The sequence below is a fragment of the Ailuropoda melanoleuca genome, chromosome 13, assembly GCF_002007445.2.
Source record: "Ailuropoda melanoleuca isolate Jingjing chromosome 13, ASM200744v2, whole genome shotgun sequence".
Lineage (NCBI taxonomy): Eukaryota > Metazoa > Chordata > Mammalia > Carnivora > Ursidae > Ailuropoda > Ailuropoda melanoleuca.
In genome coordinates, this window is record NC_048230.1 from 36,363,645 (window position 1) to 36,381,193 (window position 17,549).

Sequence of the window (17,549 nt, forward strand, 5' to 3'; positions counted from 1 at the left end):
TCAGGTCTTTGGGTTTGGACTGGAATTACACCATTGGTTTTCCTCAGTGTTCAGTTTGCAAACAACAAATCATGAAATTTCTCAGCCTCCATAATCACGTGAGACAAATACTGATAATAAATTGCCTTACATATCTGCTGGTTCTATTTCTCTGGAGAACCCTGATTAATATAGGACCCCGGGATATTTCATGCAAGGGTAAAAGAGAATGAATATGGCCCGCAGGCTGAGAGAGAGTGATCCTGCATATGTAGTGATCTTATCATCAGTTGGCTGATCAGTACAGCCCCCACACATCCCAAGAGTGAGAAAAGGGGTACACAGTTCAGTACATTCAAAATGGCAGGAGTTTGTTTTTTTTTTTTAACATTTTATTCATTTATTTATTTGAGCGGCAGAGCACAAGTGGTGGGGTGGAGCAGAGGGAGAGGGACAAGCAGACTCTGCACTGAGGGAAAGCCCGATGCAGGGCTTGACCTCATGACCCTGAGTTCATGCATGACCTGAGCTGAAATCAAGAATCGGAGGCTTAACCGACTGTGCCACCCCCAAGATGGCGGAAGTTTTTGTTGTCACGGTCATGAGCACAGATCCTCAGCCCAAAAGTCATATCTGAAGGAAGAGAAAGAATGACAAATGGGGAAAGTAAGGGGGAGTAAATTAATGAAAAATTATTCATGACTGGAAGAGATTTGGTTAAATATGTCTTAGAGAAAGATGACACTAGGGAAAGGATTATTAAAGATTAGAGACAGAGAGATCTATTAGATTATTTTAATGCTATAGGTGAGAAATGATGGGGTCTGAACTAAGGCAACAGAAGTGAGTGGGAAGGAAAGGATAACTATGAGAGTGATGTGGAAGATAATTCAGAAAGAAGAGTCTAGAAAGAATTATCAAGTTTTTAGTTTTAGCTCTGGGGACCTAGAAGATGACATAATTTATTTAATAAGCACTTAAATAGTGCTCACTATGTGGCAGGAACCATGGCGAACAATTTTCAAAGGTTTACTCAGTTAATCCTAAGAGTGGTTCTAATGAAATAGGAATTATCACTATTCCCTTTTACATGTAAGAAAACTGAGGCCCCCGGAGACAACATCATTTGTCCAGAATAACACTACTAATAAATGGCAAATTCGAGATTCAAATCCAGGTATAGAAGTCCAAAATGCACAACGTTACTGTTAGTAACCCACGGGTATATAAGAAAAGGGCAGATTTGTGGAAAATATAATACATTTCCTTGGACATTAAATTTTGTTTTTTAGTTTTCTGTGGAATATTTAGCATTTCCCTGAGCAAATTCAAATAGTAGGTACATTCTAAGAAAATACCAAGCAAGAAGTTCTATAAAGTTTGAAGTTAATTTTTTAAAAAAATATCACAGGAAAAGACATTCTATAAAACAGTCACTTATAATTAAATTTTAAAAAAATGTAATAGACCACAGGGAAACAGTTATAACCCAATCATAATAGTTATGACCCAGAATAATAATAGTTTTGCATCTGTTTGTTTATAACACAGGTTTAACTCTGTCTACCTAATAGATTAAACAGACAAGCCAAGTATGTAAATACATTTAAAATTTTTCTATATCCCTTTCAGTCTTTCCTGGGAGCAAATTGCTGAGGTTGTTAATATCCGCCGGTTTCTCAGCACCACCCCCCCTTCTGCTACGTATCTCCATCTATGAAGACATCTGCATCACCTGTATCTATACTAATCTTCTGTCCCTCTTAACTGGATTCTTCAGACCCTTTCCAATTGCAGAATCATTTTTTCCCTAATCAGAGTATCTTTATCCTACATTAAATTTTTATGTTAAAGGACTGTTCTTCTCTCCTCTAACTTAATGCATCAGATAAAGGAATCCAAGCTAGGACATTAGAAGACAGCCTCTGTTGCCTCACCAGCTTTGACAATGCCTTAACCAAAAAGGACAATGCAAAAGAGTGGAAATTTTGGAAACTTGGCAGGGCAGTAAAGAACATATTTTGGGGAGGAAGTACCCTGAAGTCAAAATGTACTCCAAAGATAACTCTTAGAGATATATCACCAGAACCCTGGTTCACTAACTTCCTAAGACTAATAATTTGTTTAATTTTAAAAACGCAGAGCATAAAAGATAAATTCTAGACAGCAGTTTGAAAGTTTACTTTGTTTACAGTTTGCAGGTTAGGTAAAGGTCTAATGACCTGATAAGGATATATGCCATTTTTAAAAAAGGTTTTATTTATTTGAGAGAGATAGCGAGAGAAAGCACGAGTGGGGGAGAGGAGGAGGGGAGAAGCAAACTCGCCGCTGAGCAGGGAGCAGGTAGCCGAATGCGCGGCTCCATCTCAGAACCCTGAAACCATAACCTGAGCCGAAGGCAGACGCTTAACCAACTGAGCCACCCAGGAGCCTCATATGCCGTTTTTATAAACACAGTAGTGATCACCAAGACAGAGTACATTATTGGCAGCTGTTCATGTCTGACAACACAGATCAAAACCCTGTTATACAAGAGGAGACACAGATCCCTTTCAGCTTGGATATTCTGAACTTTTAAATTATTCTCTTGAATGCAATTATCTACACAGTGACACCTCTCTTCAAAACTCTCTATCCTTGCTTTTGTTTTTCTTGATGTGTGATTTTGAAGAGGAACAATACAAATATTTGGTGTGTAATGGTACATCTTTAGGCAGACAGTTGGCCATCTGTGTTAATTTTGCTTTTACTAAGGCAAAATAATAAAACAGTGAATTTTTTATTTTGAAAATTCTCTCCTTATTGGAAGATTTAAAAAATAGTAATAATTTACACAGATAGCTTTCCTGTGTGAAGGTTATGTTCTTTAAAGAGATAACTGACTCATCTAACATCTCATATGCTTTGGAAGTAAAGTAAATAAAGGTTCTGAGAAAGCGCATTTGTGATCGTGAGCTGTTGTATCAAGGGGGAAAATAATGTGGTTTGTCATCAATCTCTCCGTGTGGCATACAAGGGCGGACTTGTTGAAATTTTGTAGGGTTTTATTTACAGAGAAAACACAGACCCTGTGCTGCTCAGAGTCCTATCAGGCCACACATTCAAAGGAATCACATCTGAAAAAGAAACTGCTTAAATCATAACCTTTACAGATAATCTAATCCATAAGGAGACCAAAATTACTTTGCTCCTGTGAACAAGAACAAAACCTAAAGAATTTAATTATTTGCGAATTATTCATGAATATTTTGATCCTGGCTCAAGGCTAGAGCTGGAAAAGAGAGACAATCCCTGACTGTTGCCAATCAGGGTTTCATGGAAGAAAAATATGGAATATTTCAGCCTCAGCATAACACCCCATATTTCCAAGTTTTGTTAAAAAAAAAAAAAAGAGGTGTTGCTAGAGACAAGTGAGACTTCAGTGGAAATAGAACTAAAAGCAGACCCTCAGAGAAAGAAATGGGATATGGACTGTTGCTGGGAAAAAATAATTGCAGTGATGTGTGTTGTTTAGTTATAATGCTCAGATTGTAAGTTACATTTCGTGAGAAACATATGGCCATGTGCTAAACATCCATATGCCATAGTTAATAAAACTGAATTCCACTGATCTATCTTATACTACTGATCTTACTTAGTGGTTGGAAGTCCATAAGTGTACAAGTATGTTATGCACACACACATACACACTCACACCCTGATGCATCTGGTAGATGCAAGTAATTTATATGTACTTAGGGCTTGATACAGATGGCTTTTGCCAAAGTTATGGAAACAGCCTAACTAACTTATCCTGGGCCATGATCTGTTCCATTGTTTCTATGTCATCCCGGCCTCAGATGAAAAAAAACAGTCAGTATGGTAGCAAGAAAAGAGGAGTTAACACTACATAGATATTATATGGTTTTGAATTTTGAAACTTGAGATTATATATTCTGGTCAATAAAGTCATTTTTTAAAAGATTTATTTATTCATTTTAGAGAGAGAGAGAGAGCAGAGCCGGAGGGGCAGAAGGAGACAGAATCTCAAGCAGATTCCACACTGAGCACAGAGCCCGACTTGGGGCTTGATCCCATGACCCTGAGATCAGTGTCTAAGCTGACACCAAGAGTCGGATGCTTAACTGATTTCACCACCCAGGGGCCCTGAATAAAGTAATTTTTTAAAGAAAAAAATATTAGCTCTTCTGCCATTTAGTGTAGTCATTTTGTATATGTAATTTAATCTCTCAGCATCAGTGTAAAGAGGATAATATAATCTACCTTTTAGGGTTGTTAGAAGGATAAGAAAAATTGATATTAAAAAGTAGCATGGTCTTAATAAATAACACAGGAGTTTTTCTCTCTCTCATTGCTCACTGGTTGCCGTGAACGGAGCAAACAAATGCAGAGTTCCAATACAGAGGCGTTATCTGTGGTTCTGCGCCCACACCCATGCTCCAACACTTGGGTTGTCTTTCTAAAGAGCCAGTCTTCAATAAAAGCACACAGACTGGAAATATCTCCTAGGTAAGAAATGTGTCATTAATTGAACCTTTATACATTCTTCTCAAGTTTAGGATGAACAACTAAGACATAATTTAAATCTGAGGAGCACTTAATAAGAACATCTGTTATATAACACAGAGATGTGTGGCATTGATGCTTATTACTCATAAGTCCAAGATCATCCCATTGTCATAATTATTAGGGAATCTTCATACTAAATACTTCAACACTGGGACCATCATTTCCCAGCTCTTGATTTCCATTGCTGATTAATTCAGCTAAAATTATGTATTGTGTATTGTTAAATAGATAAGGCTTTTTGACAGTTCCTCACCACAGGTATTCTATTTTTTATTTTATATATATACATACACACACATATATAGTACATATATAATTTAATATATATAATAAATGAATAAATAAATGTTTTATTTATCTTGTGTATCTATGAGTCAGACACTATGTTGGTTCCTGAAACAGCAGTGAGTATATGAGAACAGGTCGTTTCCTAAGGGAGAAAGGCAGTAAACTAGTAAACAAACAACTATACATGATCATTCCAGATAATAACAAGTGTTGAGAAAAACAAAATAGGGTAATGGGATTTAGAGAGATTGAGGAAGTTATATGAAGGAGAAGCAAAGGATGGAGAACCACCACCTTACATCAGGTATTCGGGGAAGGTCTCCTTGAAAAGGTGACATTTCTTCTAAGATATGACTAAAGCAGAAGGGCCAATCCACTGAGAATTTCAGAAAAGGGAGTTCCAGTCAGAGGAAACAGAAAGTATGTGGGCCCAGAGTCTAGAATGAGTTTAATGTACTTAAGAAACAGAAAGGAGGCCAATGTGGGTAGAATATAGTTTGAAAAGGAGAGCAGAGTAACTTAGAATGGAAAAGAGAATCAAGGTCCAAGTCCTGGAGGTCCTTCTGGGCCAGGAAAGGGATCTGGTTTTTAGGCCAAGTGCCACAGAAAGCCCCTGGAGACATGTAAGTAGGGAGATGGGCTGCTGGGGTCCAAGAGTGGAAGAAGCCAGACAAATTAGCAGGCTATTAGAATCATCCAGTGAGAAAAGACAGTAGTTGGGAACAAGGAGGAAGCAGTGGAGATGGGGCGAGTCCCTGGGTTTGGATTTGGGGAACAAGAGGCAGAGAGGAAGCAAGAATCACTCAGCTGCATAAAGTCCATGTCATCTTGTTCAACAGCGTAGCCCTAACTCTTGGCACGTATTAGTCTGCACACAACAAAAGTTTACTACAATTATTGAAAGATAAGCTCTTCTCTAGGTGCTATCTCTGGATTACCCCATGTAATTCTCAAAACCTCACGGATTAGATTCTAACATTTTCCAGGTTTTATATAGAAAGAAACTAAAGTTAAGTAGTTTGGTTAAGTAATTTCCTCAAGGTTAAATAAGTGGGAAGCCATGGTCCTGGAAAGCAAGCCAGGGTGGATTTTCTGACTTCTTTAGGGCTCATGCGCCTATTTGCTATTTCTGGAAATAAAGACTAAATGCAAGTCATTAACATCTTCCCCAGAAATGGTCTACATGGGGTTCCTGTTCAGTGGTATTCCTACTGCTTAAGAATGTTTTAACCTTGGTTCCTGATTTAATAATAACAAAAGCTAGTATTTGTTGGATCTTCCTATGTGTCAGGTACTCTACCAGACATTTTACACTCACTGGATTAATTTAATTCTAATACAAAAGCTATGAGATAGGTACTGTTCTTGTTCTATAGATGAGAAAGCTAAAGGCAGAGAGTCTATCCCAGTCTATTTAATTCCAAAGCCAATGATTTTAACACAGAAGTTATGGGAAGAACCAATGACCATTTTAAAGTGATCAACATCAGAGAAATGCAAGCTGAAACAGTGTGAGGTATTACTATACATCCAACAGAATCACTAAATTTAAAAGACTGACAAAACCAAGGGTGGTAAGAATATAGAGAAATTGAAACTCTTGTGCAGGGCTGCTGAGGCTTTAAAATGGCACAGTTATTTTAGAAAACTTACAAGTTTCTAAAAAATTAAATATACACCTACTCTCTGACCCAGTAATTCCACTCTTAGGATTGTCCAGATACTCCATGGCAGCCATTTTGATTCAGGAAACATTTATTGAATACTTACGAGGTACCATGTAGGATGTGTAGTAGTCAGGGTTCTTCATAGAAACAAAACCAATAATATGTACAGAGAGAGGTTTTCTATAAGGAATTAGCTCACATGATTAGGGAGGCTGAGAAATTCAAACTCAGCAAAGCCAGTGGTTCCTGTTTGAGACCAAAGGACTGAGAAGTAAGTGCGCTAATGGTGTAAGTTCCAGTTCAAGTCAAGTCCAAAGGCAGATGAAGATTAATGTCCCAGCTTAAAGTCAGTCAAGCAGAGAGAGAGAGAATTTTTATTCTATTCAGGCCTTAATGGATTGGATGAGGTCCACCCACAATGGGGAGAACAATCTGCTCTACTCAAGTTTATAGACTCAAATGTCAATCTCATCCAGAAACTCCTTTACAGACACACCCAGAAATCATGTTTAACCAAATATCTGGGCACATAAAAGTAATCATCACACATGTTAAGCAACCTAACTCATTTTATACACCATGAAGAACCCCCACTAGGATGATCATATATCCCAATGTGTCTGTACCTATTGCCCCGGTATTACTACTAATAGCATGTCTTCTCACTTTCAAAGAGCCCAGTTTGCATAGCAAACGATTTGGTTGCCAAAATTCAAATCTGTGTGTTCCTTCTTATAAGCCTGTTACCAGCTATGGCATAATCTGATGCTAAAACTTTATACCATCCTTGATCCTCCTGCTAAATGATAGAATAAGGCCAATGATTAAAATGCAGTTAAATGTTATGCACATTACCCATGAAACAAATATGTATAGTTGATTGAGAAAGAGCATGTGTGCATGTCTTCATATCAAAATGGCCTATTCAACATGTTTCCAAAGAAGACATACAATGGCCAACAGACACATGAAAAGATGCTCAACATCACTTGGCATCAGGGAAATACAAATCAAGACTACAATGAGATACCACCTCATGCTGGTCAGAATGGCTAGTATCAAAAAGGGCAGAAATAACAAGTGCTGGTGAGGATGTAGAGAAAAGGAAACTCTTGTGCACTGTTGGTGGGAATGTAAGTTGTTGGTGCAACCACTATGGAAGAGGCAGTATGGAGGTTCCTCAAAAACTTAAAAACAGAGAAACCATATGATCCAGTAATTCCACTACTGGGTATTTACCCAAAGAAAACAAAAACACTACTTTCAAAAGATGTGTGTCCATCTATGTTTCTTGCAGCATTATTTACAATAGCCAGGACAGGGAAGTGACCCAAGGGTTTACCTATAGATGAATGGATAAAGAAGATGTGGTGCGTATATATATTGGAATATTTCTCAGCCATAAAAAAGAGTGAGATCTTGCCATTTGTAACAATACAGATGGACCTAAAAGGTATTATTTTGAGTGAAATAGAGAAAGAAAAAAATACATATGATTTCCCTTATATGTGGAATTCAAAAACCAAAACAAATGAATAAACAAACAAAATAATAAGCAGACTCTTAAATACAGAGAACAAACTGGTGGTTGCCAGAGGGGAGGACGGTGGGGGGAAAGGCAAAATAGGTAAAGGGGATTAAGACGTGCAAGATTCCAGTTATAAAATAGAGAAGTCAAGGGGATGAAAAGTACAGCATAGGAAACAGTGTAATTAATATTGTAATAATGTTGTATGGTTATAGGCAGTGATTACGTTTATCATGGTGAGCACAGAGTAATGTATAGAATTGTAGAATCAATATGTTCCAAATCTGAAGCTAATATAACATTGTATGCCAACTGTACTTCAATAATAAATAAAAAAGAAATAAAACTAAAAGAAAGGCTATTCAAATATCACATTTGCTCTTAACAGGATATTCTCTCTCATTAACAAAGTGGCACTCTCCTTGTATAAACTGTTCTATAACTTTTTTCTTACATCTTAATGTTGTAATCAGTTAAAAACAGTTTTAGTGTGCATTATCTAATACGATTCTTGAAAGAATCGCTTAATGTGAACAGAATAGACACCATCTACCCAGGACTCTAAGCCATAAGATTACCTGTTCTCTCATATCTAATGAGGGCCATGATACCTCCTAAATTGTTCTTATATTTATATGCCTTCCTTCCCCACAGCCACTTTTCTTGTTGATTCTCACCTTTATTTTGGTCCCCTACCCCTTACAACTTTCCATGCTGTTGGAATTCTCTTCTTTCAAGTGACCCTTTGTTGATTAATCTCCAAAATAAAAATTCGATCGTGTCTTTCCCTTGCTTAATCAATTCGCTGGGTTCCTGTAGCATGGCATAAAGGGACTTTCATGACCTAGCTCATGGTCTCGTTCTGTTCTGGCCATTCAGAACTAATCGAGGTGTTCCCAGGATATCCTATTCTCCCTTACATTTGGGTTTAGGGGCTTTAGAAATGCTCTTCCCTTTTCCTGAAACTCCTTCCCCAAATTGTACCTGGGTAATTATTATTTGCATTTCCTGGTTCTGCTTCGATATCATATTCTCCTTTACACCTTTCCCAGTCCTCAAAGACTCCAGTTGCCTATAATATTCAGCGAACATCATACCCTAGCAGTTATTAAACCACGTTACATTGCCTTTATAATTCTCTGACTCACCTTTACTCTTGCATACTTTTCTGTCTCTAGACCCAGACAACTGGATGGCAAGAGATTATGGTCATTTTAGTTATCATCACATTCCCCAGGATCATTTGGACTGCCTGATATAATGTTGAGGCTCAGTGAACACTTCTTGAATAAATTAATCAATGAATTACTCTCCATTTCACAGACTAAGTAATGGAGACTATGTCAGCTACCCAATTAAAAAATAGTCTTTACGTAACTATATAAATAAATACATAAAATGATGTGATAAAAGACATGACAAGAATAGATAGGGCTGGAGGGGCGAATGGAGGGTGTGATGCTTTAAATAAGTTGACCATAAAGGTCTTTTCTAAAAGGGTGTGAGCTGAAGCTTAAATCCTAAGATCCAAGGCCAAACACACATAAGAATTTGTTCCTTACACTCGCTCTGGCAGGAAGAAGAAATTCCCTGAGGCAATGGGACACTAGGCACATAAGTTTGCATGAGGCACATGTTTGGAAAATTTCAGGACATAGATTCTACCTATGGAATCGCCCTCCTGGGGAGGATGTGAGCGTGCGGGGCACACAGAGGATAGAGCAAAAAAGTTCAAGATGCTAACAGAAAGAAGAAGAGGTCAACAGAGATGTGGACGTACTGAAGATGAAGTCCTGACTAGAGTGAACTTTACACCACCACCACCGACAAATCCAGCAGCATTTACTTTGCTCAGTAAACGGGACTCTTTTTCTTCTTTTTTTCTAGAGGTTATTATTTGAGTGTGTTTTCCCTAGGAAGAGAGCAAAACTGCCAACAACATATATATATTCTTATATTTTCTCTCTACAAAGAAAGGTGAAAGCTAATTAAACTTTTAAAACATGCAAGTCTATTCTTTTTTCCTCAGAACCTACACATTTCTGCTTTCCAAAGGCAGCATGTCCTTTTCATAAAGATTCTGAAAGCTTATCCTAATAAATGTGTTCTTTTCACTGAAGCAAATGATTGCATTTATTTTTTCAAAAACATTAAAAAGGTGATGAGATCATTTATTGTTGCTAAACTTTAATAGCGTCTAAGCAAGGGGGTCGGTATTTTTTTTTTCCTTGTTTGTCTGTTGTTTTTTCCGCTCTTGCTGGACCAGTAGCAGCCTCCAAATGACATGATGCTAAATCAGAATTTTTTTTTCCTTTCCAATTTGAAAAGAAAAAAAAAAAAAGCAAAACCTCACCTCAGCACCAAATGAGGCAGTTCATGCTGGTTTTGGAAAAGGAATTAGCTCCGGAGAGAAAAATAACAAAGTCCGTTCTGAGGTCTTTCCTATATATTGAGAAGGCCAGTTTGGAAAGGAAATGCGGAAAAACAAACAGAAGGTACCCAGGCTTCTTTATCATACCTGCAGAAGGATATGCTAAAATCTACACAGCCCTACCCTGACGCCAGGTCTTCATTATTTTTTCTCTTTTAAAATGGCACCCACTGCTCTATAAAATGATCTATTGGGACTTCAAAGCCATGGCAATTGCATGTGGCACAGGATGTACGCAATTAATTATGTGATGCTTAAATGACAGGGTGTAGGAAAAATAGGGGAGAAGAAGAAAAAGTTAAAAAAAAAAAGCAAAAAAAAAAATCCAAAGTAAACTCAAAGACCTGGTTGTCTGCCTGCCAAGAACCAGTAGCAGATAAGGCCTCCAGTTGCCGTGGAAACTTGGGCCTCCAGGAGCCAGAATCCAATTTCAGAAACCACAAAATCAACATAAACGTGTGCAAAAATAAAAAGGTTTGTTTGGCAAGTAATAAGGAGAAGGGTACCAATGTATAAAACACATGAACCGAGGTGACCTCGGCCAACTGAAGCCGTAATGACGATGATGTCCGTGGCAGATTTGGCACCTCCAGAATGAGCGGTAACAAGACACAGTCCACGCTGCTTTTTGTTATCAGGTAATTGCTACCTTTTTGAAATATAACCATCCACCACCTCTTCCCATACCTCACCTCAAAAAACATAACACCACCCTTCCTGAAAGCAAGGCTGGTAGACCTTGATTTTAACCCAAGAGGCCAGAAAACAGACAGCTAGATTTTTCATTTGTTCCTTAGATCATGAACCACATGCTATCCCATCCAGGACAAAGAAAAATGGATTCTGTGTAGAGAATCCCTTCTGCAGGATCTGCAAGGAACATTTACATTCTCAAGTAAGACGCAGGCTTCATGTGCAAGCTCTGAATAATTGCAAAACTCCGTGTTATTCTGGGCTCTTCATTTAATTTGCTTAAGTTTGGCATAAAGAAGTATCATCTAAAATAAAAACTTTTTGATGGGCAGACAGCTTTTAACTCATCCTGTTCTCCCAGAAATTATTTATGTAGGCAACATTATTTTTGTGCTTTTCCTTCATTTTCTTTAGAGACTAGATGCTCTCCTAGATTCACTTCATCAGTAGGCTGATGAATAATTTGCTTAAGTAAGACCTCCCAAGCTTGAGGTCATGGAGAAAATGCACCAGTATATTTGGTACTGAGGAAGTTCCTTTTCCAGCAAGAAAAAAAAAAATTGAATTCCCAACAGATAAATATATAGAGAAAGAAACCAAACCCAACACAGAAATGTCAAATATATATCAGTTCACTCTAGAAATACCCCCTTCTCCTTTATCTCTCAATCCTACGGTTACGCTCTTCAAATTGACAAATTTAAAATGTATAATTCCATTTACAATAACCTATATTGTCTATTGCTTGTGTAGAAAACTCCACCTCCCTGGCAGAGACACTGCTAAGTGTCTAACACATCACTTCCTTTGTCAGCCAGGCCCACAGCTAAGGCTGATCTCCTGGTGGCTGAGTGCCAGCCAATGTAATGTGGGCGGAAGCCATGACCACCACTTTCAAGATTGGCCCTCTTATGATCCTCCATACTCTACTTGTCCATTTGCCAGCTAGATACAGAAGACCCAATGTGCCTTTCCCTTTCCTAGAAGATAGCATATCACATAATGGAGGGATTCTGGCTTCCCGATTTAGCACCTGGAGAAGAGCTGTTGAGGACGGCACTCTATGAAGGGCATCCACGCTAGACTTAGTAGGGCTGATAATTACACTTTTAATATGTTGAGCCACAAAGGTTCATGGCATTGGTTACCACATTGCATACTCTATCTACTACAACACCTCTCAAAAACCAACCTAACCGTTACCTGTGACTATGAAGCAGCCTGGTACCTCCAGAAAAGCCAAGGCATCTTCTTTGCACACCGTTGCTGTGGCATCCAGCTCTATAAGAGCCCTAATCACATGTGATCGTTACATAACTGTTACTTTAGTAAGTGTGCCAGGACTACATTTTTTTTTCCAATATTTTCCAGGTAAAGTACCATCTAAAAGCACATGTTGACACTGGGAGTCTAGAAAATGTATTCATCAATCTGCACATACCTAGTAAGGATGAAGATAAAAAAGTCATAAATGTCTGAAAAGGGTAGTTTCTTGTCCCTCCAGCCAAAAGAGCTTTAAACAGACCACTGTGTAAGCTGGACAATTAAGGAAAAACTCAAGATCCTACGTTTTGAAGACTAAAGGAACTGTCGGCCACAGTGATGAGAAATACCTTCCTTCTGGAAACTCTAAGCGGCAGGGAGAAAGCCCAGAGGCTTTAGGTATTCAGCATGGTGCTGCATTTTGACATGATTCAAGTATCCGTTATTTTGAGCAAGGTTTGCCCAATATAAAATTCTACCAGGAGCAGAGAAAAATTTGTGTGACCTTAAGAATGAGAACCTAATGATCTGGAGAGTGAGGGCGAGTTGAGAATCTGTCTTTTTGCTTTTGTAACTCCTTAGGGAATTATAAGAAAGGAAGGCCAATATTAAAAAAGTGTTCATTTAATTCTGCTCACAAGTAGATGATGCCACACCATTTTCTCACTAAAAGTTGCAACTTCATTTTTTTTTCATTCACTTCTATTGAATACCCACTTATTGGTTATATTAATGGTAATATAACCATTAATATGAGCTCCTATAACAAGGTAATGTGGGCCTTAGAAATCATGTTTCTTAGAATATTTAATGACTTTAGAAAGTTCTAACATATTGTAAGTGAAAAGAAAAATCAGGGTATATAATTTAAACCTACAATGAGGGGAGCCTTGGTGGCTCAGTCAGTTAAATGTTTGCATTTGGCTCAGGACACAATCTCGGGGTCCTGGGACTGAGCCTCTCATCGGGCTCCCTGCTCAGCTGGGAGTTTGCTTCTCCCTATCCTTCTACCTTTCCTCTCCCTACCCTTGTGCTCTCTCTACCTCTCTCTCTCTCTCAAATAAATAAAATCTTTAAAATAAAATAAAATAAACCCTATGATAAAGTATTTGAGAAAGAGGTTGAAATAAACAAAAAATTAAAAAGCTATTTCATTCAGTAAATTATAGTTGATTTTTATTTAATTTCCTCTTTATAATTTTCCATAATTCCAAATTTTATCTACTAAATATGCCTTGTGATTTGATTGTCAGCATTCAAGGTAAGATTAAGACAGCCTACAATATTAAAACTTATTTAATTTTGTACATTCAAAAAAAGGAGAGATCATGAAAATTAATGAAATAAATTCTATAATAACACTAATCTTACAATGTGTTGGGTGATCTTTAAAGTATTGTACATATATTAACTTATTTAATAACATCCTCATACCACCCAATGAAGTAGGTAATCCTATTGCTTTTTACAAACAAGGAAACAGAAGCACAGAGAGGTTGAATAACTTACCTGAGGTCACTCAGCTAGTTACTGGAAGAGTCAGGGTTTCAGTCCGGGCAGTCGGGCCTCCAGAGGCTACACTTCCAGGCACCACACTGCAGGATGGCTGCAAGAAACAAATACAGTGTTTGCCTTTGGGTTCATCTATCTCAAAGCAAATGGGAATAATAGGTTCTGTAGATTTACCTTTCTATTATAAAAACACAAATAAGCATTTAACTGATTCTATAGATGGTAGGCCTAGGCCTAGGAATTGATTATGAAAGTTATCTCATGCAAAAGTGGGCACGAGTTTTGACTGTGTTACTGGAGAATATAGAGAACCAAAACCCAGTCTAGAAAACAAAAAGAAGCAAGGAAGCCTTACTTGAGCTCAGGAGGCATGGCCTTTCAAAGCTTTCATCTTTCTGTGGGGAAAGGTAGATAAAGAGATGCTTCCTTCCTAGAACAGGGCCTGTTACTGGTCATAGCCCCAGATCTTATCCCATTGTCTCTGCATGATCAAAACCACTACAAAGGTCAGAGTGGGGCAGAGGAGCAGGGTTAAACAAAATCTCTTTGGCAAGATCATTTCTTCCAAGGGGACATCATTCATCTAATAATGTTGCACATTAAATCAATTTGCACCAAGAAAATGAAAGCCACACATGGTGATATATAGCCTATGGGAGCTCCCCAAATGAGCCCCAGTCCCAGCCAATGTTTTAGTCTCTTGCTACTTCTTTTATTTTACACAGAAAATTAAATTTTAGCAGTTGAGTTCTATTTTCGTTTAGTATGTCTATTAAAAGTCTGGCTGTAATATTTATGAATACCAAAACAAGACCACCAGGGCACGTATGTACTAAAAGCAAGTCTCAGTCACAGATCTACCAAGCAGTTCCTCAGACATTAATAATAAAATAATAATAATAATATAAAATTCATTAGCTAAAACTATAATTGAGAGGTTCAAATTGGAAGAACAGATTGAAAAGAAAAGAAAAAATTTTAAATTTTGCAAAAAATGCCCTTTATGTGATTTAGAAACCCTAGCCTTCCTCTTGCTTCTATCCTGGGGCTGATAAAAGATGCAGACTCAGGTTCAATGATAGGTTCATCAGATTTCATGACAAAGCTTTCAAGAAGGTATTTTAGAGGAAACACTCAAATATTCACTGAAAAGTATGTGAAAGTCTCAAATGCAAGAATGTTAATGCAAGAATTTTTTCACCCCCAAGTTTTTTTTTTGTGTTTTTGTGTGTGTGTGTGTGTGTTGTTTTTTTTTTTTTTTTTTTTTTTTTTTTGCCAAAAGTTTTGCTGAATTCCTAGTGGCTTTTATTTTATTTTGTTTGGTGGAGGTAAGGGTTGGCTTACAGACTGTCTTGGGATACAGTGAGTAGAAGGAGACAGACAATTTACTGTGAAATTGTTAGTAGCCAATGCTGAAGAGAGATAAATAATGATAAAACACATTAAAGGTACAACATCTCAAAAATAATAACGTGAACTAATGGAGAAACAGGATTTGATTCGAAAAACAAAAAAGGGAGTTCGTTCTCTATGCTATTTTCCAGTAACATTACCATCCACAGTTTAGCCATCCGTCAAAGTTAAAACGGAGCACCATCCTTGCCACTGGAAAATGTAAATACATTTCTACAAGATGAATTAATCTGAATCTTCAGTGAAAAAATTAACCACTCATTTCAGGTTCATCTTCGACTGTGAGGCAAACTTCGTCTTTTTTCCCTGGATAACGTTATAAAAAGATAATATTTTCTTTTTTTTTTTAAAGATGTTATTTATTTATTCGATATTTATTCGACAGAGATAGAGACAGCCAGCGAGAGAGGGAACACAAGCAGGGGGAGTGGGAGAGGAAGAAGCAGGCTCATAGCGGAGGAGCCTGATGTGGGGCTCGATCCCATAACACCAGGATCACGCCCTGAGCCGAAGGCAGACGCTTAACCGCTGTGCCACCCAGGCGCCCCCAAAAAGATAATATTTTCTAAGCATTAATTCTCAGGACTACAGCATTTGCATCATTAAATTGTTCTATTGCTCTCCCCAACCCAAAACCACAGAAAGGAGGAGGAAAAGAGAAAGAAGAACTAGGAGAAACTGAGTCTTTCTTCACAGGTTCCCAAGTCATAAACCATCACCCCTTACGTGACACTCTTCATCTTGCCTCTTCCCTTCTTGCTACCCTCTCTGCTAACCCTTGGGAGCAGGTCTTCCTTCATTCACCTGAACTGACCCTATCAGAAGTTTCTGTGCTTTTACATGTTTCTGAGCCCAGGAACGAGGTTACACAAACACTGGCCTTGGGATGGCAGAAGGCTTGATGGTTCCCACCAACAAACTGACTTTTTCCTAAACATTCCTCCCCCTTTCCCCTCTCTTTTTTCCTGTAAAGAAGGAAGGCCTCTTACTGAAGCTATAGGCATAGGGAGAAAAATGATGAGAGAGGGTGGTGACATACAGCAACCTGGTGAGAAAAATGTGCCAGAGTTCTTAAAGGGTTTTGCTCTTCAGTTGAGTTTAATTTAGTAGCATTTTCTGTATTACTGGATTGGCTTAATCAGAAGGGATTTAGGTACAACATCAAGCCTGGATTCACCAACTCTGTGTGTGTGTGTGTGTGTGTGTGTGTGTCCAAGAGCATGGTGATTTTCAGATTGTGGAGAACCGCTGGCTAAAAATCTTTCCACAAGGAAGAGAGGGCATGGTTTTCTTCTAGTCGACTTTCAAAGGAACGGCTCTGTCATCTGAACCCAGAGCTAAGGTGGCCCACCTAGACTTTACAGGGCTGATCTGCCTGAGTCCATTTCTCACTCCGCCTCCAGAATGGCAAAATGCCAAAGACTCTCTTGGTAATCTTGTGCACTCGGCAGCTTTCAGTTTTCTCTATCATTCACCTCTGTAGACCTTTTGAAGTGTACTTACTCTGGTTTTGCTCACTTCCCTGCCATTCTCCAGAACGCATTTGCATGATATCTGGCAAGTGAAAGAATGTTAGATTGGAAAATCAATATCTTGGGACCAAAGCTGTAAATCTGAACAGGAAAAAGAGCCAGAGTTTGAGGATTTTTCCCTCCAATATATTCTTTGTTACCAATATTCATCATTTCTTTTACAGAACTACAACCTTTGAGGATTACAATGCAATTTGGCCTTCACATACTCCCTGTTCTTTGGGTGGGAAAAGAGCTATGAAATACACAATCAGGCCCAATGAACTTGATTCTGAACATGGGTGACTCTCTGAACTGGGCTCACGGTGATCCTCAATAACAGATTAGTTGAACTAAAGAATGTGGTCCATCTGAGTGCGTATGGTAAGCTTCACTAAAGCAAGTGATTGAAAGGACTTTTTTGAGTCAGTTATATGAAAAATTTTAAACCACAACAATTCATATGAGTTCACGAAAGGGACAGAGGACAGATTTACCTTGAGGGAGAAGAAGGAGGTTGGCGGGCAAGAGTTTGGAACCTGAGGTGGTGACTAGATGGGGTTTCAGACTTTGTTGGAATCAGCCTGAAGGCGGAATGTAGTAAAACTCAGATACCAGGTTAGAAGTCTAGTCAAACAGGTGGACCATTCATGATGGAGAAAAGGTAGAGAGTTGAAGCGTGTTGCTTAGTTGGA

At 38.3% G+C, this 17,549-nt stretch overlaps 1 long non-coding RNA gene across 2 annotated transcripts in view; it reads right to left on the reverse strand.

The window, feature by feature from the left end:
- The window catches only part of LOC117795786, a 175,566-nt gene that overhangs the window by 136,666 nt on the left and 21,351 nt on the right, over window positions 1-17,549 (reverse strand). For both annotated transcript variants that reach the window (XR_004619926.1, XR_004619927.1), the window contains exon 2: window positions 13,928-14,024. This is a non-coding gene — a long non-coding RNA (uncharacterized LOC117795786). The remainder of the gene's footprint in view (window positions 1-13,927; window positions 14,025-17,549) is intronic.